General features: G+C 34.7%; 1 pseudogene across 1 annotated transcript in view; it reads left to right on the forward strand.

Annotated features, from left to right (window-relative positions):
• Positions 1–20516, forward strand: part of LOC143249120 (death-associated protein kinase 1-like) — a 159731-nt pseudogene that overhangs the window by 58405 nt on the left and 80810 nt on the right. The window contains exons 7-9 of the transcript XR_013027563.1: positions 5532–5577; positions 18504–18581; positions 19522–19668. The product of XR_013027563.1 is annotated as a death-associated protein kinase 1-like (transcript). The remainder of the gene's footprint in view (positions 1–5531; positions 5578–18503; positions 18582–19521; positions 19669–20516) is intronic.

Genomic DNA, 20516 nt, shown 5'->3' on the forward strand with positions numbered 1-20516 from the left:
ATTGTTTCGAGAAAATACCCGATAGATGTCGTTGTAATGCTACATAAAGTTTTAAAATTTCCGAGCACAGAGTTTCGAAATATAATTTTCAGTTTTCATGATTTTAATGTTTTGGCTGATACATTTTATTCGTTGAAGTTCGCAATAACCAAACCTTCAAACTAATAGGATGTTAGAGAAAGTTTTATAATGCTTTTATCAGATGCTGTTTGGTTTAGACAAGGATAAATTAAAAAAATAATTAAAATTGTTTGGTTTGGAATTTCGCACAAAGCTACTCGAGGGCTATCTGGGCTAGCCGTCCCTAATTTAGCAGTGTAAGACAAGAGGGAAGGCAGCTAGTCATCACCACCCACCGCCAACTCTTGAGCTACTCTTTTACCAACGAATAGTGGGATTGACCGTCACATTATAACGCCCCCACAGCTGAAAGGGGCGAGCATGTTTGGCGCGACCGGGATGCGAACTCGGGACCATCAGATTACGAGTCGCACGCCTTAACACGCTTGGCTATGCCGGGCCTCAATACTTAAAATAATAATAGATGTGAGTAGAACAGAATGAACTGTTGTACAGAACGAAATAATATTTGTTATTGTTAAAAGCTGCTTACAGTTTCTACATAAGAGTGTTTGTAACCTTTTTATTTGAAAGTTAAACGTTATATTTTCTTTCCAATATTTCTGGGGTTTGTGGGCGACTTACTGGTAAACTTGCAGGACTAAGGATTTAAAGTTATGTGGTTCTCGCATCTTAACTTTCAATGAAAATAAAAAATGTGCTTCTCACTTTGGGATCGTGGATACCTTACAAGCGAAATAGCAAAATCATAATATTCAGTAAGCGCGAACTTCCTCTTACAGCGGTTTCACACCATGATCCCCACTTCCTTCATTATCACTAGTTATCTGTGGTCAAACGACCCTCACGGGCACTGGTTGACAATTATTAGTCGCTACTAGCGAAAGTGTTTTTTCTCGGAGTATGGCTCGGCATGGCCAGGTGGTTAGGACGCTCAAATCATAATCTGAATGTCTCGGGCCCAAATCCTTGTTACACCAAATATGCTTGCCCATTCAGCCGTGAGGCGATATTATGTCACAATCAATCTCACTATTTGTTGGGAAAAGAGTAGTTCAAAAGTTGGAGGTGGATGATAATGACTAGCTGCTTTCCCTCTAGTCTTACGTTGCTAAATTAGGAACAACTAGCGCAAATAGCTCTCGTGTAGCTTTGTGCAAATTTCAAAAAAGCAAACAAATTCCCGGGGTAGTTTCGTTCCTTCACACATATTGAATTTTAGGGATTGGATTTATAGTTCCTCTCCTCCGTGAAGGAGCTTCAGTCTTATATCGGCCTTTAGTTTGTGTTGACTGCCCCTTTCATTAGTTTTTGTCTCCGCTTTTTTGCTTGCTACCTGTCCACCTATTGTGGACACCTATCTGTGGAGATTATTGTGTTTTATTTTTGTCAGTATAGTCTTTCCAAATTCTAATCAGTGATGTCGAGAAACCCACTTGTTGAGAAATTTATATGCAAACACGGCTCGTTTGGGTTGAGAAAATATTTTACATAGAAGAGCGAACAACGTTTCGACCTTCTTCGGTCATCGTCAGGTTCACAAAGAAAGAGGTAACTGACCGGAAGCTGACCACATGTTTGAAAGGGGTTGTGTAACTGAGTGTCGGAATGTAGAGGGCGGTATTAGATGTTTGAATATATAATTTTATTTATTTTATTATATTAACATAGGTATAATGGCGTTCCTTTATATTGGTTTATTTTGGGTTCAAGTTGTTGTATAAGTAAGGCTTCTTTAATTTTGCGTTTGTTTATGTTTGTTTCTTTATTTAGTATTTGAACAGGAAGAAAGCAATCAAATATCATTTCTTAACCTCAAAATTACAAGAACTGACACACAATTCAAAACAGAAATCCACCGAAAAATCACTCATACTGGACTATACATTCCTTGGGACTCAGCACATGAAACAAAACAAAAACTCAACATACTAAGAAACCAAATAAACACAGCCATAAAACTATGCTCACCAGATAAAATTAACGATGAGTTAGACAAAATAAAACAATACTTCATCAACATCAATAAGTTTCCTCCACAAACCGTAGAAAACATTATACGCACACACCTAGACAAAAAGCAAAATCAACCAACTAAAGTAAATATATCTCACGAATCAAAAAATCGCGAAACCATATACTTCTGTATACCATATATTCCTGACATCAGCAAACAAATAACCAACATTTGGCAAAAACTAGTAACAAAATATGACATTCCAGTTAATACCAAATTTATTCAAAAAACCAGGATCAAAACTAAGGTCTATACTATGTAAAAACTATCCTGACAAACACCACACCAACATTATTTATAAAATACAATGTGATAACTGCCACGAATTATATATTGGAGAAACAAGTAGAAAAATGGAAACCAGATTCAAAGAATATAAAAAGTCACCTTCACACGTTTTCGAACACTGCAAGTCAAATAAACACAACATAACCATAGAAAACACTCAAATACTAAATAAAGAAACAAACATAAACAAACGCAAAATTAAAGAAGCCTTACTTATACAACAACTTAAACCCAAAATAAACCAATATAAAGGAACGCCTTTATACCTATATTAATATAATAAAATAAATAAAATTATATATTCAAACATCTAACGCCGCCCTCTACATTCCGACACTCAGTTACACAACCCCTTTCAAACATGTGGTCAGCTTCCGGTCAGTTACCTCTTTCTTTGTGAACCTGACGATGACCGAAGAAGGTCGAAACGTTGTTCGCTCTTCTATGTAAAATATTTTCTCAACCCAAACGAGCCGTTTTTGCATATAAATATTAAGAATATAATATATTCTTATATAATTAAGAATATAACCAGAACTGCCTGGATTGTGCTTATGTAGTAGTCTGGCTCACGCTTAAACTTCCATTGCTATATTTGTATGTCTACAGGTTATATAAAACATATCATAAAGTCTCAGTATTAAGACGTGTTTTACGACATTAAACGCACGGAAGATTAGTACATAACAAGGTAATAACTCTAAAAGATATTTAAGTCATGAGTTTTTGTATAACTGTATTTGATCTCGCAATCAAAACAACAAACACCCAGTTTTCATATTTTACATGACCTCGAGCAAAGTTGTGCCTAGTTACTGAACCACAAGAAAATTACATTTCGTATTTTTCCGCTCTACTGCATTTGTTTCTTTTGTGTTATTTACAATGCTTGCTTTTATTTTATTGGTTTCGATCAGTATTAAGTTAACCGGTCTCACGTCAAGAAAAAGTAGACCTTGTTTCACCGTAACAACTTAGCTGATTTTTAGTGGGGTCATAAACCTCAAAGTGATTTTTTTTTTTTTTTTTTAGAAAACTGGTAATTCGTTTGGAAAGTTTCAACTATTGTTTGGGTATAATTAGAAAAAACCGCAAAATTATTACAAAAACGAAAATTAGCTACCAACAAGATAAAATTACTTGGGGTGTCATATAGAACTCCGCCCTTGAGTGATACAGCCCCCACGTCTCAGTACAATATCATACGAACCTTTCTACCCCCACCCACTTAGTACTTAAAAGCAAACCTAACCTAATCTCGTTCAGTATTGATGAAGGGCCACTAGGGTGTGATAGAATGGATCATTGATATTGCAACGGTCATATGTTTAACAATTTTGGAAATGAAAGTCTTGTGCATTAGTAAAGAGTGCATTTTCACTTACAACCGAATGTATTATTAAAACAAGTTTTCCTGTATAATTTGTGCGTGGCTTCAAGTATGAATAATTAACATGTTATATTTACTAGCTTCGTGAGATTATTACTCCTCAGGTTTTTATTATTATTTACAGTGTCTCCCGGTGAGTAAGGGTAAATCTAAGGACTTATAACGCTAAATCTGAGGTCTGAGGTTCGATCCCCCGCTGTGGCCACATCAGACAGCTTAATGTAGCTTTGCTCTCTATAAATTAGCGTTAACATTGTCATGGATATAAAGAAAAAAAATTGTTAAATGTTGGTAGTACCATAACTTGCACCGTAGCTTCACTGACTAAAAATGCTTTTTTTACTTTTCTTATAATTGTGTATTTTTGTGACAGTATGAAGTGGGACTTCCTCTAGGACTGTTACAGGGAGCTATGATTTAACGGAAACAGTGTGTGGAAGATTTCTTAATAGAAATCGTGAAAATTAATCACCTACACCATGTACTCTCTTCTTCTTCTTCTTCTTCTTGGTTTTTTTCCCCGTAAAGTATGGCTCTATTTTGAGCGAAACTAAAACATCAGTCATGTCAATTACTGTAACTAATTCGTACATTTCTACATACAAAAGCGAGAATACATCGATTCATCAGTTGGGTATCTTCGCTGTTAATATTTTCAGCCTAATCCCAGTAATATCTCACGAGATATTGCTAGTTTCTTAAGAAATTTAGGTTGGCCTCAAATTCTATGCTAACAATCTGATACAATGTTAATAATAAAATTATAATAATGAACGACAAATGAAAATAAAACATAATTCCAGTCAACGTAATATTCAGTTTAAATAATATATATATATATCATTCGGTTGGTAGCAATTTGTATTGCTACATCTGTTCAAGTGGTTTATCGGGATTTCCAGCTGTGACAGTCACGTAACAGAAATCAAGATTCATTTGACATTTTAAACATAATTATTCTTAATATTTAGCTACGATAAATAGTTTAGCATAATCATCAAGAACTTTTAAGTTTCGTTTTAATTTAATTTAGATTTCCTCATTTATAAGTTTTATAAGCAACACGACACATCTGAAGCTGATTTATAGATCTAAAAGCAAATAAAATGGCGAATGTCCAGAGAATAAATTTCTAACAAAATTCATTGTATTCATATTATCTTAATGCGTCTGTAACATTTCGAATAGTTATCACATCTTGATGGTCAGTCGTAAACCGTGCACCGACATTTTTGACCCCACTAACCAAGCCCCCCGGCGTTTTTATGTACCTCGAGAAGCGCCAGTGATTACTGTGAATAAGGCTGGGTTGGTTTCCACTTAACGTGGATAAATAAACCATAATAACATGATTACAGTTCGGTCTCCTGCTGCGTGTTCTCATTTCTGCTGTATATTCTAAATTTGACCTCTAAAAGATCTAATAGTTAATTCTAGGTCAAATATTATAAAGTTACTTATAATGTAGATGATTTAGTACGCATAGGATTACTTATCAGATCATTTATATATGTGGTCATTACTTAAAATTTTGTATTTTGCTTTTTACACCACCCAAAATATTTAGAAGAAGTAGGGTACAGCATAGCGTTAGTGTAATATGACAGCTTTGTCTCATTTTGTTCTAAAATAACTATTGATTCGTAAACGGTGTCTAAGCAACCGTTCTTAACAGTAACACGCGCTGTATGTGATTAATAAGAAAAGGTTCACATGTAATATTTGTGAACTTCGTTGTTTTCTTTCTTACTTTAGGAAGCGAAATACCGTGGACCAATGTTTGATTCATCCGTGGATACAGGTATGTAAAGGAGCGTGTGTTATGTTGCCAAGATATTAATTATTTTGACACACCTCTGGATACAAGTAGTGAAGGAGTGTGTGTTATGTTGCCAAGATATTGATTATTCTGTTTGACACACCTCTGGATACAAGTAGTGAAGGAGTGTGTGTTATGTTGCCAAAATATTAATTATTCTGTTTGACACACCTCTGGATACAAGTAGTGAAGGAGTGTGTGTTATGTTGCCAAGATATTGATTATTCTGTTTGACACACCTCTGGATACAAGTAGTGAAGGAGTGTGTGTTATGTTGCCAAGATATTGATTATTCTGTTTGACACACCTCTGGATACAAGTAGTGAAGGAGTGCAGTGTGTGTTATGTTGCCAAGATATTGATTATTCTGTTTGACACACCTCTGGATACAAGTAGTGAAGGAGTGTGTGTTATGTTGCCAAGATATTGATTATTCTGTTTGACACACCTCTGGATACAAGTAGTGAAGGAGTGTAGTGTGTGTTATGTTGCCAAGATATTGATTATTCTGTTTGACACACCTCTGGATACAAGTAGTGAAGGAGTGTGTGTTATGTTGTCAAAATATTATTGCCCTTGATTAATCCCTGGATAGAGATATACAAATGAGTTTGTGTTACGTTGCATGGATGTTCTTGTGTTTGAATCACCCCTGGGTACGAGTGGTGAAGAAATGTTTGTTATGTTACCAAGATATTTTTTGGTGTGATTTAGCCCTTGGTAAAGCTATGCGAAGGAGCTTGTGCCACTTGATCAAAAATTCTTGTTTGATTCAACCTTGGTTACAAGTAGCGATGGATTGTTTGTTGTGTTACTCAGATATTTTTAAAGCCATGAAGATTTAAACTACAATGAAATAAATTATTTTCCTTGTCGATCTTATCAAATTTAAAATGTTGCTATTTGTAGACTTGTATTGGTCTATGTTAGTTATAAGTTTTGGTTTAAGTAAGTTGTCGTTAGTGTTGAAAATGTTATGAACTAGGCTCATAAGCTAGAATATGATGTAAAACCAGTCACGTGATATAATGTCATGTATATAGCAGCATGGGGTATTCGTTTTGGAATACAACTTTGGGAGTATTTATAATTCTATTCGAACACTTTGGCAGGGAAACTGAAGTATTTATACTAGTATTCGAAATCAGTGACCTAGTATTTATATTTAGTGAATTATTAATGTTGTAAGAGCAAAGGTCAATTTTGTATTTGTCAGATTATCATACTGTTTTTATTACATTCGCAGTACGTTAATTTCTTCTCTTTCAATACAAATTTTGTTCTTACGGGAAACTTTCGTGAAAGCAGCATAACATTATAGCCATTTTGTATTAAAAACCTTAGCTTTTTAATTGTTATAAATAATTTACGTAAAAGAGAACTATTGACAAATCTTGAGACTATGTGGTAGGTGGGTGTGTTAATAGGGGTCTGATTTTCTATTTGATGGCTATGTAACCAAACGAAATTGAAAGTTGTGAAAATTATTCTTTGCTTGAGTGATGACAATGCTATAATAAATAAGTTACATTAAATTTTGTACTTCTTGAGGGGTGGTAAATAAATTAGAGAAGAGAGTAATCCAAGAGAAAAAAAGTCACATTTCTCACACTAGAGGAAATTCAAAATTAGTTTTTCAATATTCCATTGTAAAATTATGAACTGAAAACTTGTATACTACTAAAAGAAGCATTATTAGATACGATCTTATGCTATACTAATTCATTTGGTTTGTTTTCAATTTCGCGCAAAGCTATCTGCGCTAGCCGTCCCTAATTTTACAGTGTAAGACTAAAGGGAAGGCAACTAGTCATCACCACCCACCGCCAAATTTTGGGCTGTTCTTTTACCAACGAATAGTGGGATTGATCGTCACATTATAACACGTCCATGGCTGAAAGCGCAAGCAAGTTTGGGGCGACAGGGATTCGAACCCGCGATCATCAGATTACGAGTCGAGTGCCCTAACCACCTGGGCATGTCGGGCCTAAATACGAAAATATTTCTACTGAGGAAAAAAACCCACTTCCTGACGCATATGAAGGTAAGCCTTTTTATTATTTTCGTTAATATGAAATATATTCTATCGAAATTATACAATATAATATAAGTAAACTAAATTTCTTGTGTGTGTTAAACTATATTTTTTATTTATTTTCATTTATTTAGTGTTATATCTTTTTATTATTTTTATTATTATAAATACATTTCTCTTGTTTTGAGCTACATTCCACAGTTTTATTTACCATTATATGCTTTATTATTTTTATTACAAAATTATATTTTTATGGTGGTCAGAGAACAAATGCTCATTGTGTAGCTTTATGCTTAGTCGCAAACAAACAAATATAAAATAAATTCTGTATTATATGACTGAGATACTTATAATGTAACGATGACGCAGAGCTACATAGTCTACAAGTGACTTTGGTATTTCCGCTCAGATGCTGCAGCTATTGTACAGAATGAACTAAATATAAAAATACACATCCTCTTCAGAAGCACATCACGACAAACTCGTCAATTTTACTCCCGATACATTACAGCCTTTCTTAGTGGTGGAGTAAAAAGATCTTCAGGATCTAATGATAACTTTGGATTCACGGTATATTCTTCCCAGTTGCAAGCATATGTCCATAACGTTGATTTTGAGCAGGTTTAACGAAGTTCAACAAAAAGTCATCTCTCTACTCCAACTTGTACCCAACATCAATGTCATTGTGGATATCTGGAGTAGCAAAAAAAATGTGCTGCTTTCGTGAAGTCATTTTATACTTAACTGGAAAATACATATTGATTGTTTGTTTTGAATTTCGCACAAAGCTACACGAGGGCTATCTGCGCTAGCCTTATCTAATTTTGCAGTGTAAGACTAGAGGGAAAATGCATATAGTCATGCTTTCATGTCGGCGTTTCAAAGTACGGATAACATTGTAGCTCAATATGATGAAACAACAAGTCACTTTGACATCAAAAACAAGGTGTTGCATGTGACATCTAATAAACGCATTCAACATGAGCAAGGCTCTCTGCTTGCCTGAATCTGAACTACGAACACCACCTAGTGTGGGAGATGATGGTAACTCATTTTCAGATAGTAACTAAGAAAATGAACTTTTGAATAATTCTAAATCAGTAGACTATTTATCTGAATTTCTTCCTGAATATGACCTCCGCTTTTCCCACACGCTACAGTTTGTAGTTAGGGATATCATAAGAACAGATAGACCACTGCTGAAAGTAATTTCCAGAGCTTCAATCGTCGTGTTCTACATTCGAAAATCAACACAAACAACTGATCTACTAAAGGGAGAGGCCAGAATTCAGTCAGAGACACCAATACCATGGAACTCGGAAATTAAGTTGATTAACTATTTATTCGAGATTCCCCATGAGAAGTTAGATAGTCTAGATAATGGTACATCGAATTTACTTTTCATAATCGTACTATGCTTCCAAGTTTAGTGACAATACTGACACCTTTTGAAGAGGTAATAGATTTCACCAAGGGTCAGAATATTGTTACCTCCAGTTATATTTATGGGCTGAAAACTGGGATTGACAGCATGCAATCAAGATATAATTTCAGTCTTGTCCCTGCAGTGAAGAAATATGTTCACGCCAGGTCGTCTCACTGGCATGGCATATGTTCATAAAGAACAATAAACAATTAAGTCTCCTTTAAAAACATGTCTTTTGTTCTAAAACTTTGTTACTAAGTTCTGAAAAATAAAAGTATTGAACTTTTGTTATTTGTTGTTGAGTCTCTAAAAATTTTATTTCAATAAAATAAAAGTATTCAAACCTTATCATTACTGTATATTACCTAACAAAATATTCATGAATACATATTCCAGTACTTAGCATTTTTTCTTTATTCATTTTCGTATTTAGGCCCAGCATACCCAGGTGATTAGGGCACTCGACTTGTAATCTGAGGGTCGCGGGTTCGAATCCCTGTCGCACAAAAGATGCTTGCGCTTTCAGCCATGGAGGTGTTATAAGTTACAATCAATCCCACTATTCGTTGGTAAAAGAGTAGCCCGAGAGTTGGTGGTGGGTGGTGATGACTAGTTGCTTTCCCTCTAGTCTTGTACCCCGCTAAAATCAGGGGTTCGATTCCTCTCTGTGGACTCAGCAGATTGTACGATGTGGCTTTGTTATAACAAAACACACCACACACACACACAAACACACACTCTAGTCTTACACTGCTATATTAGAGACGGCTAACGCAGATAGCCCACGTGTAGCTTTGCGCGAAATTCCAAAAAAGAAACAAACAAAATATTTTCCTACTCATGAAAATATGGGTTCGATTCCTCTCGGTAGGCTCAGCATATAGCCCGATGTGACTTTGCCATAAGAAAACACAACTAAAAATATGAAAGTATTCGCATTTGATCTTCTGTATTCATTCCATTCCTGGTATATAGAAAGAGTAAAGTGCATTAACCAAGCAAGTAGTTTTCGTTTGTGAATGGTATTAATCAGCCTTATATACTCGAGTTTCTGAGTTTGATTTAGGAAAGTAAAGCTAAGCATACATCGATGTATGTATTAAGTACCAATGCGAATCTTTGATGTGTTTATTTGTTTAATTAAAAATATGCAAATGACCAAAGAAATTATTTTTAATATAATATAATAATTTTGACTGACGAACTAAATCGTTAATTATTTTCGCAGCTCTCGATTCACATAGTATAGTACAATATTTTTGTTAATAATCATTTGGCTGATTTAGCGATTATAATTAAAAAGAAACTCAACACCTTATGCATGATGAATTCACTATCACTGAATGCCATTTCTGTACAAGCTCTTTGAAAACAATTCGCGGAATTCAAATCACATTTCATGCTTGGCCTGCTACTTACACTCCCAGAATGAGATATAATTTCTAACAGTTATGAAACATTTTGTCTCGCAGATGTTTTTTATAGCATAATGTAGTTTTAGCATTCAGTCAGATGAGAGAGGTAATGAAAAGAGGATTCGTTTGGTTTGATTTCTCACAGTCGTTTTTGTCTTTTGTGCAGTGTACACATTTTAAGTTACCGTATATGCTCGCGTACAAGGCGACTGGCCGAATAACAAGACCCCTAATTTTCAAGTTAAAGTGTAGTTTTCAGTATATATAAGACGACCCTCTGAATAGTGAACTTTATTTGTGGAACCAAATGAGCCTATGAGGAATTGCTGTCCGATAGTCCTTAGTCATCAGTATTCGAAAGAAAATAAAGTGTATATGCTTACCGAATATATTTAACACATTAAATACAAGTCATTTTATGATTTTATACACATTATAGGCAAATAAAACATTTTATAGGTTAATGTTTTATTAACGACAAATAGCGTGGCAAATACTTTCAACAGTCTAGAAATGACTGGGAACATTTCTGCATTGCACATTGCATGTGCATCTATGACATTTTTTGGTCTGTTGTTCGCAAGTGATTTGTACCAAACCCTAAGTTCACTTACTGCAGCTAGTGAAGTGCTGTCAGTGTCAGCCTTGTATATATTGACCAACTATTTAATATGGTCACATTGTTGTGCTGTAGGTTTTTACCGTTCTGTGGTAGATCCTGATGGTAGTAGACACATGAAGTTTGTAAGGAGAGTTTTGTGACTGGACAGACGGTCACATATCTCTGAAAGAAGGTTGTCAACAAATTGTACAAATACAACATTACGAAAGTACTCCTCAGGGCTAGTGGTTTGTGGGTTAGCACGGTACACCTGTATTTTAGCCTGACTTGGCATTATGATGTCAATTTGAAGCTCACTACAAAGAGTTTGAGCCTCACAGAAAATGTTGTTAAATTCATTCACATTATTATTTCTGAGTGAACGGATTAGACCTTCCACTATTTTTGCGTGATGCATCGCAGCACCTAAATCAATGTTCTGTTGCTGCAGTAAGTTGCACAGAGGTAAACTAAAGGAAAACAATTTAGCAATGGTAAGTAGAGTGGTGATGAATTCTGGCTGTGTTATAGAACACAACAATTGATTGGCTTGCGTGGCAGAATCTCTGTCTTGCCAACCTGATATGGTCTCAAGGGCATTTGCAATTGCATGGATTAATTCTAGAAAGACAATGACTGAGTCATGCCTCTCAACCCACCGGGTGGGGCAGAGACTTTTCAAACTTTTTTTTCGATTCAATGCTTTATTCTCCACCGAAAGAGCCAAAACGTACTTTCGTTTGGGTGTATTGAAAAAGTTTTCAATGCTAGAAATTACTCCCATGCCATTTCGCACAGGAACTTCTTTACAAACATCAGAAATTGCCAAGTTTATGGAATGGGCGCTGTAGTGTACCTAGGATGCAAGTGGGAATTTATTAGTTATGTGTCTCTGGACATCATTGAATTTCCCACTCATAGAAGCAGCACCGTCGTACCCCTGTTCTCGCAGGTAAGTCATGTCAATACCATATCTTGTCAGATTGGTTATGATAACATCAGCCAAGTTTCTGCCTGTTACATCATAAACAGGTATAAATTGCAAAAACTCTTCTCTCATTGTAACAGAGTTGTCATTGGCATGCAAATATCTAATACACAGCGAAAACTGTTTAATGCCTGAAATATCTGTTTCATCAGCTAATATTGAGAAACACTTTGCAGCATTAATCCTGTTGACCAAAGCATCAAGAACATGAGTATTACAGGCATTGATGATTTCATTTTCATTTTGAGGACTCGGATACATAGCATTCCTCTTTGTATTCTTAAGGCTTGCTGAAAGCATGGCATCACCCTTTGCCCTGTGAGCAAAATTGCCCGAAAATTCCCATCATTATTGATGGGCTCCTCATCAGTTTTACCAACAAACATTGGACCAGTGTTATATTTTCCCTTAAAGCCAAACCCTGTTTCCCACACAGCAATACAGTATCAATAATAGGCATTAAATATTGCTGGTTTTGTTTAATTTCTTGCTTGAAAGTTGCATCAAGCTGCAAGTGCACAGATAAACTTGTGTTTACGACCTGTATAAAATTGTTAGCTTTTTCTTTGCTGTCTTGGTGGTACTGTTTCAATTTATGTGCCCTGAAGTCTTCAACAGCCTTCTTCCAGTTTGTGTATGGAAATTTCACTGGTTGTCCCAATTTCTGGCTTCCAACACCAGCACCATCACGAGCAAAAAGACAGCAGTACTTGCAGAAAGCACCCTTTGCATGTTGACTTTAGAGTAGCCATATCCACTGTGAAAGCCAACGATGCTGAAAACGCAGCTTTCTTGGACCACACTGGGGGAAAACATAATCACTCCCTGGCTTCCAGGCATTCTCAAGGAGGCATTTTTTTGTTTCAGCGTTTATCTAAAAGAGACAGAAAGACATAGTTCTAATTACGTTATTTTGCACATAGGAAAGTTTGTTATGAGAGTACAATAACCTCAAAGAGAAAGGCTTAAAGCTGTACTTCACAAAGTAGGCCTAACATCCTGTGGCTGTAGGCCTACAATCACTAGCAACAATGAATATTCAGTCTAAAACTCATCAGAGTGTTTGCATGATTTTTAATACAAAATTAATATAATGAGGAGTCGAGTTACCTGTTTACCAATGCTTACATCATCAGAAATGTAATTTCCAATGTCTCAGACTGGATCTGAGATTGTAGTGGCAGCACTGGTAGAAGGCCACGGTGATGACTCTGATAATTCAGTTGACAATTCTGACTCAACATGATTGACTGCAGCAGATTGATCAGGTTCAGCCTCATGAATGGGTTTAAAGAACCCATACAGTGTCCTTTGCTTTTTCAGGCTTGACATAGTAAATGATTGTTTATCGCAACTTGTGTTTGTCAACGTCACATTCACAGTACCATTGGCGCCATCTATAGTGAATGATTCACTATAGGTGGCGCTAATGATACTAGGTTAGTGCCATGATGTCACCCACTGTTTATTTGTGAAGTTAATTCTTGAAATCCAGGGAATCTGAACATACACTGTCCATGATATTTGAATACAGATTATAGACAATATACATATATTTTGCACTCTCCTGAGTGACTATATTTTATATTTTGATGACAGGACTATAGGCCTACTTTGCTGGGCCTGATAACTTTAAGTTATATATTTTATATATATATGAATAAAAAAATAAGAAAACACTTCAGTGTGCTATTCTGAAATATGCCATAAAGGTGGTCTCAGAATGCATAATTCAGGCTTTTATTTTATGTTTTTATTTAAAAATTTCCCAGGGGGGCATGCCTCCGGACCCCTACCATGGCTACGTTCCTGCGGCGCTTGCATAAAGCATTCACACTAACCCCCCCCCCATGGCCATTTCTGGCTACGTCCCTGCTAATAACCATTTTCACTTTTAGTTAACCACTTTCTGTCATATATATATATTACTATGCCACAGCCTTTCATAATATTATTTTGTAACATTTTATTGTCGAAAGCCATAAAGTGGCCTACGTTGTTTTGTAGTATAAATATTTACTCATTAATTTTTTATAATTATATATTACATGTCTGGATCTTAGAAGTAATCACGTGGTATATTTCATGTATTTGTGCAGCACAGCGGTATGTCTACGTACTTATAATGCTATAAACCGAGTTTCGATACTCTTAATAGGCAGAACACAGATGGCCCATTGTGTAACTTTGTGTTTAACTCAAACAAACATCAAACAAAATTCGTGTATTTGTATGACGTGAAAAATTCATTCAAACACAACCAAGTTAACGTACTCGAAGTCAGAAACCTGTTGTAGTCTTTAGAAAAAACAATATCTATCTATAAATAGGCATACGAAAATAAGCTTTTAAAGAGAGTTGTTAGTGGCTAGTTAGGAGTTTCGTGTAGTCCTTATATTAGAAAACTTGTGACGATTATTTTTGAAAATAAACTATAGAACATTCGAACTTCTTCATGGACAAGTGTGTAGGATACTTGACTCTCAACCTCCAGTCGCGGCTTCGAATCCCCATCACACTAAACATGCTCGCGCTTTCAACCGTGGGGGCGTTTTAATGTGACGGTCAATTCCACTATTCGTTGGTAAAAGAGTAGCCTAAGAGTTGACGGTAGGTGGTGATGACGAGTTGCCCTCCCTCCAGTCTTTCACTGCTAAATTAGGGACGGCTAGCATGGATATCCTTGTATAGCGTTGTGTGAAATTCTAAACAAAAAACAGTGAAAATGTTTTACATTGTAGCGCAACTATAAAATCTGTGTTGCTGGTTTATGAGTGGGTTAATTAAATGAAATAATAATTAATAGTGGATGTTACAATAAATAAATAACATTGTTTTACATGATCATTAACCTAATTCCAATATGTTATGACATGAATAAAATTTATAAAAATAACTACACTTCTGCAATTTAATTCATTTCTCACTGTAACAGTTGTTGTCAAATATTTGCTAATAAAATAGCATCTCAATCATTTATATTTTCGTCTTATCCAAACTGTTCTGAAAAGCTCTGGTATTGACAAAAGGCCTCATCAGAACTCGGTATGGCAGATAGAGGGTGATTGACATATTATTGTACGTTCTTCTCTACTTATACTCGGAAGTTCTTATTAATAGTAACCTGCAGGCAATATGTGAACAGTTGCAGAAACACTCCCCGGAGAATAAGAATTAATTCCTTCTTTACTTTTCAAGAAATCTTTGAATTCTATTTTAAACTAAAGTAGTGTGTTGATCTCTACTACTGCCAATAACAACTTGTATTATAAATCAGTAAACCTTATTTGAAAAATTAAACTGTCTTGACTAGAGCTTAGCTTGTCTTGATCAAATTTTAAACATATATCTGCTTGTAGTACTGTCTTCAAAATGTATCATTATGAAATAAGTATGTAAGTTTTAGTGAGATCATTTGTCATTTTTTGTCATAAATAATAAGTTGAGAGCTCCTAATCTATCTGTATGAAATAACTATTTCATTCCTAAAATCATACTAGTAGTTTCCTTTTAATTTTTTTAAATAATATTAACATAAACTGCTCAAAAAATTAAAGGAACAAGTATGTTTTCTTATATAATTTATCTCAGTGTTCCAAGTGTGCTTATATTTTTACTTTTGCAGGTAATTTGCCTCATTTTAGTTCCATCTGTATCCATTTTTTAATGTGTGATGAACTGTAAAACATGGAGAAGTAAAATTTTTAAAAATGACCAATATCACCAAAACTGATATCCCATATGAAACAATACTTTAAACAGTTTACATGCGTTTATTCAAGAAATGTTTGAAACATTCAATATCTAGTGTGACCTCCACGGGCTGTAACATACTCCTGACTCTGATTTGGTATATTTCGAATCAGTCTATCGATGTTATCATGGGATATGGCAGCCCACTCGTTTACCAGGGCTTGTCGGAGTTTCTGTACATTCTGAGGGCGCTGGCGTTCACTAACACACCTCGACAACATATGCCAACAATGTTCAATCGGATTTAAATCTGAAAATCAGGCGGGCCACTCAAAAGTCTCTGTCCTTGCCTTGTCAAGGAAGTCCATACACAGTCTGGCGACGTGAGCTCGCGCGTTAATCTGCATGAGAATGAACCCAATGGGTTCCAGAATTTCGTCTCTATGTCGTGAGACACACCAAATCTGCTCTCGTCTGTCCACTGCACGGTCCTGCGCTGTCAGAATAATGCCTCTTGCAGGCCGTCTGGCCCTAAGGCATACTTCGTTCAGATGATAGCGAACTGTTTGGGTCGACACACGGGTTCCAGTGGAATGCTGAAGGCCATTTCGCAGTGACTGAGCCGTAGCTAACCTGTTCCACAGAGTGGCAGTCACGATTTAGCGATCCTTTCTGACTGTTCTGCAGCGATGACGGTCGTGACCTGGTCTCCTGCCATAAGAGTTCGTCTCCTAGTAGAGTTGCCAAAGTCGATTGATGACGCTTGGTGACACACCGACGCGCTGTGCCACCCTACTTTGGGTCTGGCCATCCTCCAGCATCTGGACCGCCTTGACCACCTTGTTCATTTCAAATTTGACAAGAGTATTTATGATCAGATAGACGATATTGCTATGTGCTCAAATGCTATGACATACTCTAATAAACGTTTTGCTGCTAAATTCATAAAGCACAATAGTAAATAACTGTTTGGAAGATTTTAAACCTATTACATACCAAAGGTATTTTAATAAAGATGCACATTCTGCTAATATGGTAATAAGATGGCAAACCATAATTTATAAATATAATGAAGTAATTTATTTTGGTGAACACAATACATGTTTTGACAGGATATTGGTCTATCAAAACATGTACAGTTATGACAGAAAGTGTTCGTACTCCTGCATCGTGAGTAGTTTTTTCCTCATAACTTAAAAAGTATTACAATTAGGATAATGAAAGTAAAATATATTATAAATATATCAAAACGTCTGTCAAAACATGTACGTTCCTCCTCAAAATATATCACTTCATTATGATTATAAATCTTTGATTGCCCACTATTTGTAATACCATAGGTATGTTAATGATACCTTTGTTGTTTTTAAGAGCAAGAGCACTTAAGTAAATTATATCCTTGTATTGTGTTTATTGTTGAAAAAGAAAATGTTCCAAATTTGTCTTTTTTGTTCTTAATATTTTGCACATTTGGTGATCATATGGAAATGAGAAAACATCATAAACCAACATATGAGATTGTATTTATACCTGTTAGATAAAAAAATCAATTTCATATTTTATAGAACTTATTATATTACCAGTGGCTTTTATTATTCCCATTATTGTTTTGTAATTAGTGGCCAGCAGGTTGTCTTCCCCCTTGTTAGCAGCTAAATTTTTGGGATGGAAGCACTTAGCCTTAGTAAATTTGCCATAAGTAAACCTATGGTGCCCAGATATTCAGGGTCCACATTTTCATAACTATGTAATGAATTAACTGTTGTATAAACATAGATGTTTTTAAATTAAAACTGAGAAATATATTACTTGTGGAATCGTATTACAGAGAAAGTGGTCAGTAGGGAGAATATATTTAACTCAAAAGTGATAAGTTAAGAAGTCACCCCTGTGGTATTGTAATCACTAGTTATTCTTCTGTATAGATAGTTGATTTCACTGTTCATTTGTAATTTGTTTTCTTTAGTTTTGGATTAATTTAGTGTGTGCACTTTTTTTTGTGTTTGGCTGATCTGGATGGCAAGAAACAGCTTTTATCTTAGGATATAAGCTATCCAACTATTTTTGCCAACCTCTACAACTCTAAATCTGAACCTAGTTATCTCCTTGTACTGTATGAATATTTGTTTTGAAAGGAAATTTTCGAAAACTAAATATACAAGTATTATCTGTAGTTTAAGCTGATTTATGAAGCTTGCATTATCTTGTTTCAGAGGTGCCACTAAGAAGTATTACAACAAGAAGCACATTCATTTTTATATATAGAAACTGTAGCAGTGAGTTTGGGTGTGTGAAAAAGTGCTTAAAGGCAAGATTTTGTTGTCTTCTTAGTGCGAAATTACATAGAAGACTAACTATCTGTATTCTGTACACCTTGGGAAACCGATTCTCAGATTTTTACAGACTCAAAACCATTGTTATTAAGTGAACATAATAGATCTTTGCAAAAACAGGGAAATTAGGGTCACGTAATTCATAAATCTAGTTGTGATATTTGATGAGAAAGTGGTAGACAGCAGCCTGTTGTAACTGACCATAGGCAAACATGAAAATAGCATAAAACAAGCATTTTTCATTGAGAATCTTTTGGTTTTCATCTCCTTACATTTGAAGCCAAGATGTGTTGTTCTGTTGTTTTTTTTAATTTCATAGGACTTACTTTATGAAACTGTAGTGTGAACTATACTTTTACAGTAAGTAAATACCATAAACGTTTGCCTTTATAATAAGTCTATATTTCTTCTTTCCAGCAAGACAATGACCTAAAAAAAGAAGACCAACTAACCAGCAGTACAGAGAAAGTTTTCAAAGTACGACAGAAATGGAAAGTCAGTTTGTTTTTCTTATAACTGTTTTTATACTCAAATCAAATAATTTCACTTGTCATAAAATAGAGGAAGTTGTGGTTCAAATGTTTCAATTTTATTACTTATGTTTATTTATCTCAGCCTCTTAGACTGGCATTGGTCATAAGCTACTGATTAGTAAGACAGTAAGAATGATCAGACAGGACTTGGCAGAGCATTTTGTTTTATAGTTTCTTTCCTTCTTGTCTATCAATTTAAAATTAAGGAAGGCTTATGCGTATAAACCCTTGTGTAGCTTTGCACACAAATTCTTAAACTGTGACTGTTCTTTGCACTTGCCACATGATGTTTTATAGAGTATTCTTGAGGAAGTCTCTGTAGTAGACACCTTTTCTTTAAAATTATTTTTTGAAAATTAAAAACAAAAATTAAATAAATTATATTTTGAACACATGTTTCTGTTCTGAATCTTCTTTTATACATTTTGTAGCACTGAAAGTAATTCTTTTTTATATTGAGAACTCTCTGGAATACATAATATGGGTTAGCTACACAAGTGGTGCCATTGGACTCTTACAAGTTGAGTTCATATATACTGTTATTTCTTAACTGGAGCAAACAACAACAGCTATTTAAAAATGACTTTCTAAAGATATTTGTTATGGGTAGATAAACTCTTAGGTGAGAAAAAGCAGATATGTCACAAATAAGAAAGTTTAATTCTACAGGTTTTTTTGGAAATGTTTGGTGTTTGTTTTAATTTTATTAAAACTTAGCAATTGCTGGAACTTGCTCTTGTATCACTGTCTAGATGAATCAAATTAATTAATGTAACTCATAAATATTTAAATAATATTAAGAAAAAGAACACAGTCATTAATAATGATATTATATGTTAGCTGGTATGCATTACATTTTCTTTTCCATGTGACTTTCTCTTTTTCTCTTTTTTTTTTTTCAGTTACTCTTCCATCTTATCATGCTGTGTAACCGCTTGTCTAAAGGTGTCAAGTTGAAATGTCAGAGCAGTGGACCTTTACAGGATGTTGAAGTTTCATATAACCAAAACATAGCATATCATTACCTCCATAGGGACAGCTGGGTTCTGGTAAGTTTTTATAAGCACTTTGTCCTTCTTTCCCTTTCTCTAAATACTGAGCATTTGGAAAAGAAGATAACTAAACTTTGTTTATTTATTTAATTCATTTAAGTGTATTTATATATTATGAGATTTAAAGATATGCTTTATTGCTATTATTCTAAAGCTAGGAGTATCAGTAACAAAGTGGATAAAATCAGAGCTCAAGTTGAAACAGAAAACTATGAAGTATTGAGAGTTATTGAAACTTGACTAGATTTGAGAAAACAATAACAATATACAGTTAAACCTGTCTAAGGTGGAATTGCACAGGACTGAGTAAAATTTACAGTTTAAGCAGGTTTTTTCACTTAGACAGTGAACATGCATTTACTTAATATATATAATTTTTGAGCAGAACATTATACATGCTTGACTCAAGGGAAGTAAAACCTTTGTGAATAAAGTTATTATACTGTTCATGCTGGAGTTATCAGAATAAAAACAAAAATAGACATTCAAAATATACATAAGTATACAACATCTTAATCAAATTTATTTGAAGGAAGTGTCTAATTTCAATTCTTTGGCCTTTTAATGGAGTCATTTTCCCACTTCATTTTTGCATACAATTTGATAGCGTTAATATAACTTAACGCTTGTGATGAAGTAGAAATTTCTATTTCCTCACTATCTTTTCCCATTAGTTCGTCTCCTGAATCTCTCACACTGTAACCTTATTGTGATTCTATTACAGATTTTAAATCAATTTCTGTTAAAACATTCTTGTAAACGTTTACAAAACTCCACTTTTACAGAATCATCTGCAATCAGATCATTGTCAATCAGAGTTTGGATTTCACTAGAATCATCATAAC

This window comes from Tachypleus tridentatus, chromosome 4 (genome assembly GCF_004210375.1).
Source record: "Tachypleus tridentatus isolate NWPU-2018 chromosome 4, ASM421037v1, whole genome shotgun sequence".
Classification (NCBI taxonomy): Eukaryota; Metazoa; Arthropoda; class Merostomata; order Xiphosura; family Limulidae; genus Tachypleus; species Tachypleus tridentatus.